The sequence below is a fragment of the Empidonax traillii genome, unplaced genomic scaffold (assembly GCF_003031625.1).
Source record: "Empidonax traillii isolate 1590-97213 ecotype Southwest subspecies unplaced genomic scaffold, ASM303162v1 scaffold247:size2371522, whole genome shotgun sequence".
Lineage (NCBI taxonomy): Eukaryota > Metazoa > Chordata > Aves > Passeriformes > Tyrannidae > Empidonax > Empidonax traillii.
In genome coordinates, this window is record NW_020955440.1 from 686,030 (window position 1) to 703,716 (window position 17,687).

Sequence of the window (17,687 nt, forward strand, 5' to 3'; positions counted from 1 at the left end):
CTCAAATGAATTCAAGGTATAAATGTACCTCTTTAATCTGTTGAATGAGGTTATTATGTTAAGAATGGATCAGCATATTGCACTGCCAAGTGTTTCTTTAGTAGGCCTAATGTCCCAAATTGGGTGAAATGTCAAATTACTCATAAATGCTCAGGGATTGGTGTAGGATGTGCATGTGCCTCCATGTTATTTTCTTTCTTTCCAAGTGTATGAGACTATTTCCAGTTCTGTAATTGCTTGTGAAAAAGAGGAGTTTCTGAGCCTGTATTTGATTGGACAGGGAGGAGGGAGGGAAGCTCTGAAATGTTCATGATTCTTGTTTTGGTTTTCTTTCTCTTTTTTTCAGTGAGAAAAGGGATTTTAATTTTTGTAATACTGTCAGGCATCCATGTGTCAGTCAAGCATATGCAGTTGTTGGCAATACAGCCTCTTATTTTTGGGATAGTAGCTAAAAGGCGTAGTTGTGTATTGATGCTCTGCTTTGCTGACTGCTTTATAACAAGGAGCAGAAGAGATGGTCCTGAAGGACTTGGTGTTTGATGTAACTTCTGAGCTAATTTAAAGACAGTGATACTTAAATGTAGGCAGAATTGTAAATTTTTTTAGTGCTTTATGGAAAAACAGAGCATTAATGTTGTGCAGTGATCTGTGTGTTCCTCTAGAAATATACCCTGCTAATAGTGAAGTTCAACATCTCTGGAATACCATTGCATGGAAAATTAAGTCACCATTTCATCATGAGAGCTTGGGTCAGCCTCTTTGTGGGGTCTCACTGACTGCCCTTGGGGCATCTGAATTCTTAGTGCTGCTTGGTGTTGGAGCATAGTGGAGTAATTGAGGAGTCCTGTTGTTTTGTTGGAAATTAACATGTAAATGGAAGATAATGATTTGCATGAAAGCATCTCCAACTTCTAGAGAGTAGTGTGATCTGTGGGAGGGGAAAAAGAAATACTAACATAACCATAACTGAATTAGTTGTGTTATTATCTTCACTTTTTGCGTTTGTCTGACCATCAGAATCCAATCTCTGGTAATCTTTAACATGTATGCTTACTGTCCAAATACTTAAAATATTTAGAACATGTTTTTTTAGTTCCTTTGGATTTATGAGATAAGTGTTTTCTCTGAAGGCATCACAAACAGCTCTCCAGAGAATTTTGTAAAAGACATTGAAATTGTTCAAAGTGTTCATAGATATTTTCAAATAGAGTACTGTATTGATATTTACTGATATTTAAGTGTTTAAGCATCTGATCCTCCCTCTTAATACTTTTTAATTGGGGAGAAATTTAAGGAAACATTTTTAAAAATTTCACTATAAAAAAAGTTCTTTTCTGTTCCAGCCTCTGAACATGATAGACTAAACCATTCTGAATGTTTCAGGAACATGTACAATTTATAAATATCTAAAATATTCTATTTATTTTTATGTTGCAAGAACAACAAGGAAAAACCCCAAAACTCAAAATATTGGGATATCTTTTTGTTAAATGATGGAGTTGTCATGATGTGTTAGAGGGAAGATCAGGCCAGATCAATATAAGGTCCATGCAGTTACCTTAAATGCCAAACACCCATCCTGCTAGTTTGGCTTTAAAAATCCTATGATTTAGTGAATTTACAGGTACTCTTTGAAAATACTTTCTGAAAGTTGCTGTCAGATAGCTCTGGAACAGAAGTACTTTGATAGCAATAGACCTGCAGTCTGTGACTTAAGAGGAAAGTTGATGCCTACTGGATTAGGTCTCTAGACTTTGTGTACGCAGACAAAAATCTTCCCATGCTTTTGTTACTATGATCACTGGAGTCACACAGATTGCATTCATAAAATGGCATTGCCATGTAGCTGTGCACAAATTGGCATAAGCAACTTGGCAGTGTGAAATCTGTGTTCAGAAATGGTCAAGGGTAAGTTTTGGTTGTCAGTAGTAAATTGGAATATGTATATGTAGAGCTTCTATAAATTATATGCTAGAATTTCTTAATGCCTTTTCTACTAAAAACTTTCTTGGACACCATTCATAAAAAATATAACTGTTATATCCTAAATTATATACTCTAACCTAAGGTGTAAGTTATTAAAATGGTTTGTTCCGGTACAGATTCTGTTCCAGTGCAGAATCCTTCAAGGATGATGGGTCAACACTGGTTGTTTTTTTTTTTATTTTTGCTCATCAGTTACATGTTTTCCACCATTGATTTATGTTGTCTACTTCTAATGAAGAGACAAGATTTAGAAACAAAGCCCCTTCAGAAATCATGAGGTTACTGGAAAGATCTGCATTTTGTTTCAGAAATAAGAGTTGAAACTACTATTGGTAGTCTCCTCTGCCTAAAGTGACCACAAGAGAAACGTACCAAGAATGATTACCAGTAAAATAGGCTTTTTTCTTCGTGCAAAAAGATCCAACCATGTCTAAATACTATTTAATTATAGTGCTTGTCAGTGAATGTGACTAGTTTCTGTGAGATTGTTCTTAAGTGACAAAGGTTGTTTTTAATCTCAAACTAGTAAGAAATGGTTTGAATTGCTGTGTCTAAAGAGACTTGCCATTTTTTCTGGTGAAATAAGCAATTTTTCCTCTCTGAGTATTGATGTGCTGGGTTGAATTAAGATTGCACAGATAGGTTACATTAAAATTAAGATTGTTCAGTTCTGACTTTTCTGAAAATTAAAGCTGAATACCAGTTGTGTTTGAAATATGGCAATTAATACTTAAAATGCCAGCATGGCTGCTGTCAACTTGGCAACTTTGCCTGAAGGAAGGTTGAGTTAATTCATCTAATCAGGTAATTGATAGAGTAATAGAAAGAGCTGCTGAAGAGGAAGCTCGATAAGAGCCCTATGAAGTGGAGAACTTGAAAATCCTGAATAGAGGTTTACATTTGGAACACTTTGCAATAGATATTCCAAACCTTTACCTACAAGAGCCACCTGAAACTTTACCTACAAGAAAGGTGTCTAGAAATGTATGTGTGTCTCTGTCCTTCAGTTTCTTGGAAAGTGGTGGAAGAATTTACTTTCTTAATCATTCATGACCAGAGGCCCACTTCCATAGGAAGAAGTCACTAATAGAGAAGCATTTGGCCTGTTAAAATGGGTTTTGTGGAGTCTGACTAGTATGACCAAGTGCTGTAGGGATGCCATATATCCTTGGAAGTGACCTTGGAAGTTTTAATTGATGCTTAATTGTTGAGGCCAGGACCATCCAGATTTATAAGGAATAGAACCAATTGTTGGATGGTGATTGTAGATTACCAGGTTAGCGTGTTTTACATGTGTGCAAATTGCATTTTAAGATTTCCTTGTGTATGTTCTTTTCTTGGTGTGAACTGTTTGTGTTGTATCCTCACTATATTGCTCTGCTTACATACATAACAGAACTTTGTTCTGTTCCTTTCCTGATAATGTTGGCGAAATTAATATTACACTGTGAACTAATGCATCCTGTTTCTAAGTCTGGAATGGTGTCTTACAGTTGTTCTGCTTCAGCATTGCATCCTGTAGTTTTTCAGTTGTCCAGTTTGGCTCAGCGTCTCTCGGCATTTGCTGCTCTTTGCTTGAGAACTGTTCCTGGTGAATGACAAATACTCAGGAAAATGAGGCTCTCTGTTGGTGAGTCTTAAGAGCAGAAGCAATAAAAGGGGGTAAGAAAAAGAATGGTATCAGCGATTAACTCAAGTTGTTGCACTGCTGATTCCTCTTGTCACTGTGGGAAGACCTCCATTTGTATTATTTTCCCTTCTTTGTTTTCCTAGAGAGTAATTTCTTTCTGAACCATAAGCCCTTTGTTTTGTCCTTGTAGACTAGTTTTGGTTGCTCCTAACATTTGGTGTTAGTAGGAAGTGGAACCGGTGTCAGGGGCAATGGCTTTCCTTTTCTCTTACATCACAGATACATTCTCTTAAGTACAACGGAGTGTCTTACCCTGGTCATATTTGCCTACCTAAGGATTTTTCATACTTATCCCCTATTACTGTGGTGAATTAATGTGTTTAAGGGTTCCAAATCTCTTGCCAAATGTGCCAAAAGGCTAAAATGTTTTTGGTGTAGACAGATGAAAGCCCAGACCGTCCTGTAAATTAAGAAGGTACTTTAACTTGAGTCTTAGAAAACAAAAAGCTAATGAGTTAAGACCTGCTGTATTGCTGGAGCCTGTCCTACAACATCTCAAAATTCAATTGTGTAGTGTATTTTTTTTAAATGACAAAAGATAATCTTCAGGGATTAAAAGGAATTCAAAATGAAACGACCAAGTAATACCTAAACCAAGAAATAAATCTCTAAAGCTGAATGATAAACCTCCATCAGACTTCTGATTGAGATAGTGACTCATAAGGAGCCTTAAAGCTATGATAACATATTCACTTTTTCATACTTTAGATCCTGATCTAAGCCAGATTTATAATTTAGACCCTATGTGCCCTCAATCAATTTGGGAACAAGAGGCCATGGGTAAAATTGTCTTGGCTAATATTAAGAAAGATTTTGTCGGTGGAGCTCATTGCCACATGAGCCTGTGAAGCCTAGAGAAAAAAGAACGTGTATGTATTGTTATGTAGGAAATGACACAGAATTGTAATAGGACATGGAAAATGATGATACTTTTGTCTTCAGTTTTTAGGACTAATTCTAGATAATTCAGGGGAATCAAGTGCATCTTTGAGATAGATCTGCTGTAGCTTCTACTTTCACCTTTTCAGTGACTTTTGGAATACCTGGTGCTGGCAACTATTGAAAACAGGATACTGCTCCATAGCTTCTTACTCCATACTAGAAATAAACTAAAACTTGAAATTCTTTTTATTTAAGCTTTATTGAAAGTATCATTGAAGTATGAAGGCAGGAGAGAAAACTTAGAGTCAGATGAAAAAACAGAGATGCAATGTGTGGAAGGCAGCCTTATGACTGTTTACAGAAATGTGAATGATCACACATGATGGCTGCTGAAAGTGAGCTGGGATACAATGGTGTGTTCTTGAATTTACAGAGTAGCAAAAGTTCAGAGGTTGTTGCACATTTAAAGAAGGGAAAGGTGTAACAACAGCCCTACTCCATCAAAGCGTAGGTCAGAAATTAGGATGTCATGTAAGCAGAAGTAAGATATTGTTTCATTAAGAACAAAACCACTTATTCACAATCCTTATCTTTCAGGAAGCTGTTCTTGTGCTTGAAAAATGTAATGCTCAGCACAGCAATGGCTTAAAATAGCATTTTGGATGCCATAGCACTGGCATTAGAGCCTCATTGGCGAACATCCAGGAGGCCTGTAAAAGAAGATACCTTACATGCTAAAGCTTCAAAATCTTCTGTTTAAATTTTAATTTCTGTTTAAGTTTAAATTTTCTTAAATTTTAAAATTACTTACCTATTTAACAAAATATTTGAGATTAAGCTTAAAATTCTTAAACACACTAGATAGTAACAATTCTTATTGGCAAGACAAAATAATTAAATTGATAATAGGAACGTGTGTAGGGTGGGTAGCTGCAAAGAGTTACTCAAACTGTACAGACTAAAGTGGTAGCTGCACCACTGAGGTGTGAAGAAATAATTCCAGCAATTGGATTTTTTCTGTTCTCCCTGCTTGTGTACCGTTCAAATTAGTTGTATGTCAGATTGCACTGCAGGGCTTTCTTTGTAAGCTAGTTCTTCTTTCTAAACATGTAAGTATGTTTAGTGTTATATGTTTCTAAACATATCAGTATGTTTAGTGGTTACATGATGGAATTGTGTGTTGTTTGTTCTTTTGTAGGACACTGCCAGTACCAGAGAAGGGGATGGCCTTTAGCAACCTCCTTCCCTGTCTCCTAGTCATTCCCAATGGTAGTTACAGCCTGCATCAGGGAAAGAAAGATGGCTTCTGTCATAAAAACCCCTCTCAGAGTGACTGGATAACTCTGTTAGCTGTTGCTAATAAATAAATAGTCAAATAGTAAGCATTTAATATTACCAGGTTCTCACTTTTAGTGCTGCCTGGAAAGGACCGTGAATAAAAGATGTTAAATGTTTCCTGTGCTTCCACTTGTAACTCTGTTGGGTAAATGCTATTACCAGAGTTGCTCTGAACTGTCCTCAAAATAAAAAAAGAGTGCGACAGTTCATCTTGATTCATGCCTGCGTGGTCATGTTTGCAACCAGGGCACTGAGAGTTGTTTTTCAAAAGGAGTGTTACCAGGACTCATGAGATCTGGCATGACTTTTTCAAAACACACCCTCATCACAGTGCTCCTTTTTCAGATGTTTTAAATAAGTAACACTAAGGAGGAATTTGACTTTATGCTACTAATAAATTCTGGAGCCATTTTCCAGAACTTCTAGAGTTGCTGGCATATCAGATGCTCTGCAGATCAGCAAGAGCGTCAGAGGTCACTAAACCCTAAAGGAGACAAGTAATCTACTTAGGGATTTTTTTTCTGACTTTATTTAGAACTTCTAGGTTGTAAGATATTGAAAATAGCTTTCTTTTTCATTGTGTCGTTCTTCTGGTTTAATCCATCCAACAGCAGAGGAACATGTTTTTATCTTGTCCAGTATGCAGTAATTAGTGTTTTGGTTAATGAGTTTGTGCTTAGACAAGACCTGAATGTGATCTCCAAAAGAGTAACATTGTGAGAAGGACTTAGGTCAAAACCTAAGTTAAGACAAGCCCCAGGTACCGGGTCTGCCTGTTTCTCTCCTTACCATGTGGCTATCGGCTAAATATTGTGTTTGATCTACAGCACCTCTTCCAGGAATCTTGCTTCAGAAGCTGGAGGAGTCTGCAGACTTTTTACAGGTTGTAATTGGTGTTTGTAGAGGATATTTGATTATGTTTTACAGTGAATGTGCTGCGGATTATATAGAAATAATGCAGTTGTCTTGCAAGTTAACAGTAAAATGAGTAACAAATTTAGAAATGCAGGAAACCTGTTGATCTTGTTTTAAATATAAAAATGTTTGGCAAAACGAATGCTTCCTTGTAAAAATAATCGCAATTACCTAAGTCAATAAATTACTCTGGTTTGTATTTGCTATAATAGAAAATGTTGCCTCAAATGTTCCCAGTTTGCTGCCACACCAGGTGTTATTGGAGAGATTTACTCTGAAAATACAAAATTCAAAAATCTAGATGTGTAATACATTCCAAGTCTTCACATGACATATATCTAACATATGAGATCCTTTAGAAAATGTGGATTTGCTTTGTGTTAGTGTCTTGGCTTGAATTTCTTAAACATGTTATAGAATGAAAAAAAATGGATTTATGTAGTAATTTCTTCTATACTATCTTTCCCTAGTCTTAATGAAGCATCTTGAATATGAAATTAGAATATGCTAAATAATACTGTGTAAAATAGGATTAGGCAAGTCCTGAGCTTTGCTGTTCAGGACATTTTTCTTCCTCATGCTGGATAGTCTGTTTTTGAACTATGCATTGTCATTGTCTGGGTGATACTGTAGTATGCTGTGTTTATGGGAACACTAAGGTGATGAGTTAATTGTTCAGTTAGTTTTGAATATCTTAAACTTCTCAGAAAATGGGTGCAGAATTGTTGGAAATGAAATAAAATACCTATAAGAAATAATGACTGAAATTATCATTATTCAGGTCTTTACCACGTGCCACATCTTACTCATGTGTACTGGAAGAGGGACAAACATGAGCATTTTATGTTCTTGGAAGACAAACTGCTAAGGGTTGAGGAGGGGGGCAAAACTACATGTGTAACCTACTTATGTGCAGCTTTACTCTTAAGAAAATGTACCTGACCCTCTCTAATATAGCTTGTGTTGATATCTCTGTAAAGCATCCTAGGAGAAAGAAGTCTGAAGAAGTTGTGACTTTATTGATCTGTGATTTTTGGACTTGTTCTGTATTGTGAAAGAGACAGCAATTTGTATATGGCTGAGTGATGCATGGCCTTTGAAGATCAAGAATAGAAGCTTGACTGCAGGGAAAGACCATGCTCATGAAGGTGATTAAGTAGCCAATACAGGATAAAGAAGAGGTGCTTGTAATCGGAACTAAAAGGAGTATGTTGGTATGAAAGAAATCTTCTTGTGGGGAATGTTTATTAACATTGGGTGAGAAGAGGCAGGTAGAAAGATAAAACCAAGGCTGTAAATACATCTTCTTCCTCCAGATATTACTCTGTAATAGTATGTGTTGTTTTAGCTCTTTATTTTAAACTGCTGTACTATTATGTTTAGGTATATCTAATTAGACTGGCTAGCATATTTCAGGAACATTTTCCATTGTCATTGACTGTAGCATCATGCTGTCATACAAGTCATAATTTTATCTTTTTATCTTCCCTATTTATTGTATTGTGGAAATATTGGGGGTTTTTTTTTAGGTAAGAAACGTCAGTGTATGTGCTATTTCCTGGATGCAACTGGATATGCCTGTGATGAACAGTTCAACAGTATAAGGGGCTAAACTTTTCTGAAGTAGTCATGTAATTCTGTAGGACTCTGGCTACTGGGCTGGATAAGTTCATAAATCTAATTAGTCCAATAACTTACTTCCAGAAATTTTAATAGGTGCCTTTTGCAAAAGGTTCTATTATGCAATCAGATAGGATTTCAGTGTAAGTCTTTGAAGTATGCAGTATTGGTTAATAGGCTGTAGGGATGGATGGAATTTTATTTTGGCTGGATGAGAACTTAATGGTAAGGTGCTCCTGACATTCTTCTTTTTAATTACTGAGAACCAAGAAGTGTGTTGACTCTGTTTTGCCTTTGGAAAGAATTGTCTCTGCTGTTTGTGCTTGAGAAACAATCATGCTCTTGAAATCAGGGGTTTGAGACTAGTGGAAAAAAAATGATGAAAAGGATTGTTGAATTCCAGGTATTTAGATGCTTTGGTTTGATTAATTGATGTGCCTTAAATAGTTTTAAAAACTGCAAACGAAGATGGTACTGAAGTTCTTTTAAGTAAAAAACCCCAAAGAACAAAACCAAAAAAATCATGTAAGGAGAGTGAGGATGAAAACAAAGCTCAGAGGAAAAAAATAAGGAAGCCAGAACAGCTAGGTGCATAATTTGTACTATGCAAATTGGTTTGAAATTGGTGACTCCTGATGTCAGTGGTCTTAAAAGCGGCGAAAGGAAATAGAAAGGCTTGCATGTTAAGCACATATATTCTGAAAAGCTTGTCACTCTTATTAGTACATTTCTTATTTTAAAATAATAAGAAGTGCTATAATCCAGAAGCTTTAGGAGATATCAGATGGAAAAGAAGAGATGTAGAACTTCAGTGATTGTATTTGTGAATAAATATATTACTCATTGGAATATGAGTCTGAAAAGCAAGTTTTTTTGCATTATTTTAAATTCATATGGAAAATAAGAACTGGTCTGAGGGCTTTGCGATCTGTTTCAGATACTCGTGTAATGCTGATTTTCTCTTCTGTTTTGGGTGATCTGATCCCCCCTGTAATTTAAGGTTTTCAGTTGTTGCACTAAGGAACCTTACAGGTCATTTCCACATCAAAACAAACTGTTACATTCTTTTATTTGTCCTAATAGTTTTTGTCCTCTAAAGGTTAATCAGTTGAAATAATTAGCGTAATAGAAAGCAGACTTAATAAACTCCCATTAAACCTGAGGTTTAATGCGTGGAAGTCCAGCATTAAATTAAGGGAGATGAACAAATATTTTCCTTAACTTCTTAATTGATACTTGATAATTCTTGCAATCCTGCAGAGATCTAGGAAAAGGATTCTTAAGATATTTGGATGTGATTGTTATTTCTGTGCTGTATCTAGGCAGCATTAATTTCAAAGCCGTTGACAAATGCGTATTATTTCTAGATATTTGGTGCTTATTTTTCCTTGGAGGAAAAAGAATAGTGATGTAACCAGGGAAGAATTTTCTATTAGAAGTTACTCATAGTTGTCTAAAAATCCATTGAGATTTTGTACTGCAACTGATTATTAAAGGTTGGGGTTTTTTTGTTGTGTGTTTTTTTTTTTTTTTTGTCTGAATGGCTCTCTAAGGGGAGCATTAGCAAGAGAGGGAAGTGTGAATTGTTGTGGTTTTGACACAGAGTTGATTATATTAGTTCTTTGACCTTTTCATCTATCTCTTGTAACAGTGAAACTCAAAAATAGGAATCTGGATGTCTTCTTTGAGGATTTTGATTTCTCACAACTTTGACTTTTGAGTAGCTTTTAAAATTATTTATATACTTAAGGCTTTTGTTAGTGTAATGTTAGTTGAAAATGTACGTCATGGAGGAGTTTTTACTGAAGCCACTGGTATTATTAATGAGTTGTGTTACGTCTCTTCTAGTGTATTTGCAGTATGGTGTTTTCTTTATCATTAATGTGGCCATTAGTTTATGAAAACTAGAAGAGATGTCTTAAATTCTTTGTTTAAAACCTTATTTTATAATACATTATATAGAAATGTAATATGAAACACTCATGACAATTTCAGTCTTTGATCTGTTTTAAATAAATCACGGTCTTTAACTGATCCCATGTGACTGCCATTTTTTACTTGACAACTAGGGAGGAGCAGTTTTGTCTCCTTAGTTGTTCTTATGGATTTGAGTTAGTATAACTCAACACTTAAATGTCACAATAACAAACAAACTCAACCAACCAAAAAAAACCCTCATGCTAATATTCATGCTTCAGGATTGGTTACATTATTTACTTTCTTGATCTTTTGGTTTATTTGGTAGTCTTGGCATGTACTGTCTTCAGTCCCATGTGTCCCAAAGCATCCTGATGAAAATCTCTTTAATCAATCAGAATAGTGTCCCTGAATATTATTTACTGTCTTTGCTCTTTTTAGAACTTGCTCTTTGAAGCTTCTGTGTCTGTTCACACTTTTTTTCCTGTCTGTTGGTGTTTTCTGGTTTGTCATGCAGATAGATAGAAGAAAATTCACACATTTCCTGTAGCTTGGCTCTTCAGTTTCAAAACAAGGAGTTAGAAATAAATAATACAGCTATTGGACTGTATCAGTTGGAAAAGAATTTAACATCTTCACAAAATGTTTTAGTCTTGAAATTAAAACTTTAAGATGTCAAGCTTTTGATGTGATGCCCTAATTTTCCTATATGTAGGTTTTTAGTTAAAAATCAATAATAGATATTTCCTGCCAGTGAAGGAACAATGCATGGCCTGGAAGAAGCTCTTGATAAAGGAAAGGCTTCCCCTAAATTGGGAAATATCAAATTGTGACACTTGTGGAAACAGAAAAGTTTACTGATTTGATAATCAGGTGTCAGAATATGTTAAATATAACTACCTAATGCCTTGTGGCACGTTGTGCTTCACCAAATGTGTGGTGGTTCCTGTAAAGAAAAAGTCTGTGTTTTTTTTTTTTTTTTAAATTAATAGAGTGGTCTCTAAAATGCAGCTTCTATTTCCCATAATGAAGTACAAGTACCATTGCTACCCACTTTTAAAAAAATAGCCAGGCGGAGAAGAGGCTGGTCTGTTAGCTGCTAAGCCTGTTTCCTAGTCTCAGAAGTTGGTACACTGGAACATCTTGCAACTTGCTCTTCTTTTGTAGCTTATTTTTCCTTTCTGCTAGCTGACCCTGCCGTGAGCAGTGGGGTTTGGAGCAAGGGGTCTCCAGAGATCCCTTCCACCCTCAACTAGTTGGTGATCCTGTGCAAAAATCTATATACTTCCAGAAATTTTTCTTTTAAACTATATTACTTATAAAGCAAGGAGATACGATTACTTGTTTGGTGATTCTATTTCATTTTAAAGAAATAAACGTAAAAATTGGGACCAGTGATTGTAAACCAAGAACTGAAGGTGCTGCTTCATTAAAACAGATAGTGTTCTTCCTCCATCACAAAACTGAAACCAAAGATCTTAAATATCTTAGGTTGATGTACAGACTGCAAGACTGAATTTTATTAGTCCTCTTAAGCTTGCAGTTAAGTCTTGGTTCTCTAGAGCGCTTTTAACTTATTCATGACACACACCTGCATTTTATTTAATTTTTTTCCCCAGGAACATTTTTCAAGAAACTTGATGTAGATGCTGCTGTAAATTCCAGTGTCGTCTTATTTCAAACATTTCCTTCCTAATGTCCCTTCCCTCTGTTTGCTGTCTGTATCTTTGCCTTTCTCCCTGACTTGTTGGTTTGCTTTATTTGAAGGCTTCAGATGGCATGTTTTGGAAATGTGAAAGGAAAGGCAGTGTGGGGAATTCACAGTAGTATTTTATCTCTGCTAAGCCCACAGTTTTGGCACAGTTTGTTATCCATGTTTAGTTTATTCTAATATGTTATACGATTGTAACTTTGACTTAAACATAGCAACTTTTAGGCAGTTGTAGAATTTGTGTACAATTTTATATTCCAAGTGTTGCTATGGTGAATTTATTTTTCATGAATTTAATTTACTATACTGTAATTTGAGAGAACATTTAGCTTTCTGTAAAGTTTTCAGAAGGACCATGAGAACTTACTGTTCCTTCTGCAATCTATAACTGATGCTTGCCTGTTTTACCCTTTGTTGTGTGATAGCTGTATCGTGTCAGTTTTTCTGCTCCTCCAGTCTTGAAATCTGCTGTACTATCAGCAAAGCTGCCGTAAGTTCAACCCTTTAGGACTGAGGGATTTTTAATTTTGTTATGCATATTTTGCGGGAGACACCTAAGGAACGAAAAAGTCTTGGTTTTGTTCCTGTGTTTAAATTCCTTTTTGTTGGTACTTGTACAGGGAAGCATAAGCTTGAAGTAAAGAACTGTAAAGTTTGACAGAGTGTTGCAGGACAACCTGCTGTTGTCTCTCAGCTCTTCTACTTTTTGTAGTATGCTGTGAACCCTTTGCTTTGGGCAGCAGCCTACAAGCTTCTGGACAACTGTCAACCTTGTGCAGGCTCTGATACTCCTCCCAGAAGCAGCAGGAGCAGGATAGGCGAGATGGTCTCACAAGGGGAGGGACATCCATTGGACTTGCTGCATTCATGTCTAACTCTCAGGGGTTCACTTGGCCTAATGAGGTACTTCAGACTTACTGTTTCTGAATGTTCTAGGATGGGGAAGTTTCTGTTCATCACTTCCTTTTCCTCATTTTGCGTCTTCTGATCTAGTAGAGAATGTGGCATAAGCACATGATGGACTGCAAATAATATGCTCAGAGTACGTTATTGTAGTAATTCAGAACTTGTTGGGTTTTTATGTGGTTTTACTTTGGCCAGTAAGCAGACTGGAGTGGATGTATTTGGAGCCAAGGAAATGGAATACGCTTTTGAATCATTCTTCAGATTTATTCAAACTATTCTTTTTCCTGTTTGTTGAATTGCTAAGTGGCTTTGGTAGATAACTTGACGCAAAACAAGGGTGGAGGAATTGCAACTACATGTCCCTCTTCAAACACCCTGTTGTGTGCCTGATGATTACATTTTCATGAAGTTCTGTGAAACTTGGATGTTAAGAATTAAAAGAAACAGGAGAGGTGGGTATCTAAGTCTGTCTGTCTCCTCTTTGCCAGGTTTTCTATTTTGTGGACCAATAGTTTCATCATGACAACAGAAGTTTCACATATGATAAACCTGTTTTCCTATCATGTGTTTTAAGATATATTAGTGTTATGGCTGAGAAATTGCCAATATTTCAAATGTCATCCTGAGTGTGCCTTGATGGAAATGAAAGCAAGTCGAAGGATCAAGTCAACCTGAGAAATACACCAAAGATTTTAACTTCCTAATTGAGTTAAGTTACCTGATAAATCAGACTCTAGAATGTTTTCTGAGGTTGTAAACTACCTGAAAACTGTAGGAAGGCATTTCTTTAGATACACAGTATAGTTATAGGAACTGGGGAAAGCTCAGCAAAATGGCCTAAGAGATTCTGTTGCATTTCTTCTGCAGTCTTAGATTGAGAATTCCAAAATTCTTTTTTAACTAGCCTTTTAGCTGAGCTTTTTTAATGTTGGGTTCTGAGAGTGTATTGCACTACCTTTCATAAATGTTTCATAAATGTGGTTTTGCTTCTTTGGAAATATTTCAAACTTTGGTTTGTGTCAGGTGAACCAAAACCAAGGTAATATGCAGGGAAGGGCATTTGCTGTTCCCCAACCCCAGACGATTGGGATCAAACTTTTTTTTTACTTTTTACAGTAGTGAAGTTCTGTTGTACTTTTGACTTAGCTGTTGCATTCCATTTTTTTCTTTTTTTTTAAAGGTTTGTGTTCTAATAAAGCCACTTCGATTTTAGCTGATTATTTATTTCATGCTGTTTCTTGAGTGATCCTTATTCTAGCACAGACTAGGTCTTGCTTCATATTTTTCTAAAACACACTCATACTGGTGGTCTCAGAGGAAGAATGCTCCTGAAAATGGGACAAGGATACTTCAAACTGGGCACTCAAAACCATTTGCAGTTGGAGGACACATTCAAAACCTTTGTGCTTTGGTTGGTTAAACAAGAAGGGATTTCTAAAATGTTGGGTACTTCAAAACTGGGAACTTAATGTTCTTTTCCCCCAGTACGAGCAATTAAAACAAGTGTGGGGAAGAACAATTATATCTATTGCAAAATACTCTTGACAGGGAATAATTTCTTCTAAATGCTTGATCGCCAGCTCTGGCAAGTGCTGATGTGTTCATTGATCATCTAAAAAAAGTGCATGTGCAAATTCAGAGTTAAAATTACATTAAAATTATGAGCTGTAAATTCAACTGATCAGGCTTTTTGAAATACAGCATATATAAACATGTATTGGTTGTAAGTTTTTAAGACTGAAAACTCTCAGAGAATCCCCCTGCTTCGATTGTTTTAAACCTTGATATAATGTGATTTTTCAAAATTTTCATTATAAATTCTTGTGCCTTTTCTTGTTCTATTGTGTGTCTTTGTTAGAAAAGTTTTGTTTTCAAGGTTTAGTACCTCTGATGCCTTTCCAGTATTTTGCACAGTGATGCCAAACATATTTATACTGTTCTTCATGTGGTCTAAAAGTAGTAAAATGGAAGTAATAGCAAAAAATGTTTTGGCCAGCTTTACATATTATTTAGAAGGACAGATTTTAATATTAGCAACCCTCTTGTCAAGCATAGCAATCCCTGCTATTAATGAATGTTCCCACTCATAGACATATGATATTGGAAAGGCTCTTAAATACTTGGCAGATAAGATGGCATTGAGCAAAATTACATTGGAACAGTGTTTAAAAACAAAATAAAAACTATATAGGCTTGCATCAGATTGTGAAAAAGAAGCTGAAATGTACTTAAAAATAGCATGGCTGATGCAATAGTCAGACTAATGTCGAAGCCTAAGTGTTATACCCATAAAATTGGCTCCTGTTCTGCCAGTGACTTCATAAATGAATAAAGTTAATGCTTCAAGAGCATTGAAGTCAGTGAAGTTCAGTCCAGTCAGCGGTTCTGCAACAAGGAGAGTGTAGTATGTAGGAACTAACCTTAAAACATTTTACTTTCAAGTCTGTTTCCTCCCCTGAGTGTTTTTGTTTAATATTTGAGAGACAAACAAAAAGTTCCCTGAGTACTGGAGTTTAGGGAAAAAAAAAAAAAAGACTGTGTATGTAGGACTTGCAGAGTTTTTTATCAGAAGACTCTATGACTGTGCCATGCTGCTCTTCCCTTTGCCTCCAGTAATTTAATTTCTTCTTGTATCTCTTTCTTCTGTGTTCCCCACTGAAGTTTTCCTTTGTGTATTTTGACCTGCTGACTGGCTGAAAAAAAAACCCTGACTGGGCTACTGCTCTCTTGGGGTGTGCTACTTAAATAGCTGATGATTGTCCATCAGAATGAGTAATGTTGGGGATGCCTTTTGCTGTCCTTTGCCTTGTGCTTGTGGATGCAAAGATAGGGCCATGCTTATCTACTCTATTGGTCCATTCTCCTGTTTTTCGAGGTGTCAAACTCGATTTAAGTTGAATAGGGGCTTCAGAAGTTGTTTTGTAGGGAATATGCAGCAGAGATACTTTGGGGTTTTTTTTTGTTATTTTGTTTTTTGTTTTCTTCTTGAAGACCCAGTCAAAACTGAGATTAAACTATGAGTAGTGGGCAGTAATCTTGTTGAGTGTGAGAGGTTTATCACTGCAAACTGTTTAAATGTAGTAACTAGAAATTTGTAAGTTTATGGAGTTCCGAACTCTGTATGTAAACTAAACAGATTTCTATTAACTTTTAGTCATTTTCTGAACAAAATTAGTAATTCTAATAAAACATAGAGACAAGTTAATTGCTATGATAGCTATGAGCCCTCATTTCCTGTAACTTGTAGGTTTTGTGCTTGATGCTAACTCCAGTTCTGAAACAGATTGTTAAGTCTGTGTAAATTCAACTTCCTCATAGTAACTCTGGTTCCTCCCATTGGATTGTGTACTTTATGACTAGGCCGTGTGGAGATGGGTTACTGACGTCCTTGTCCATAGTATCATGTTTTTATTTCAGATAACTTTGTATACACTATGTATTCATGGTGCAGATGAATGGGTAGAGGTAGTTTAAATCCACCTTTATGATAATTGGAAACCAGGCTAGTCAGATGATAGTGACTTCTCTGACTGCAAGCTGCTACACAGACATAATTTTTTTTTACATTATTATCTAGGACACTGCTCAGAATAACCATTTGCTCTGATACAAGTGATGAAGAGGGAAGGAATATGTGTTAATGCATGCTGGGGAATGGGTGGGGAAAGAGAAGATTGATTGGTAGTGTGTAGTGAGAAGAATGTTAAGGTTTACATTTTGTCTCTTTCCCTTTAAAATACTTAAGCCTTCTCAATAATGTCTCTTACCACTGTTTATTAAGTTGCTGCTAGATTCATAGAACTGTAGAATGGTTTGGATTGCAAGGGACCATCAGTTCCAATGCCTGTCATATATTTGCTCTGCACTCAGTATTGTTTTGCTACAGTTGAAAACTCCAGATATAGTGGAGTTCAAAAATCTGTACCGTGCAGTTAATGATTCATTTTCTTAAAGGCCAAGGTTATCATGGTTAAATTATTGGCTCTTTTAGAACAGTCTGCCAATGTACATGCTTCTGACAGGTGTTCAAGTGATTCCCTTGGAGCTGTGGAGTTATACCCTTTCTCATGTCTTCCTCCTCACCCTCCCCAACTGCTCTCTGCCCCCACTTTGGAGTTGGGAGGCATCGTCCCAAGTAATTTTCTCTAACGCAGATTATATGTTTCATTGCACTTCATTGTAGTGAACCATATTAAGTGTGAAACCAAATTATTACTTGATTGTGGTACTTAGTGAGTTAGTAGTTTGTTAGTGCTTTTGTTTTATTCTATGGCACCTCTTTTTCTGTCTATTTTACATGTACAAGGGAGAGAAAAAAATTAAAAGATTGACTCATAATATCAAGTCAAGATACATTGCCTGAAAAGCATAGGTTGAATATGCTATATTTCTCAAATCTACATTTAATTCATCTGGGCGGGGGGGGGAGTTAATGCTGTACTGAAGTGTGACATTGTGTGCTCACCCAAGTGCTTCCTGTAGCTTCTCTTCAGCAAAGTTGTGCAGTTGCCTATTCCAAGTACCATTAGAATGCATATTTTTGGGTACCGTATATGATTTTTTGTCATGCAGGCTGCTTAGATAAATATGCATGCTTTATTTTATAAAATAGAATGAAAGAACTTGACTGGTAAATGGAAATTCTGTGATGACTTGGAAGAAGGATGTTCAAACATCACCCAGCTAGGAGTAGCAGACTGTTGCAGTAAGTCACGTCTTGAT

General features: G+C 36.1%; 1 protein-coding gene across 2 annotated transcripts in view; it reads left to right on the forward strand.

The window, feature by feature from the left end:
• The window catches only part of TSC22D1 (TSC22 domain family member 1), a 93,893-nt gene that overhangs the window by 13,636 nt on the left and 62,570 nt on the right, over positions 1 to 17,687 (forward strand). The gene's annotated exons all lie outside the window — the stretch shown is intronic.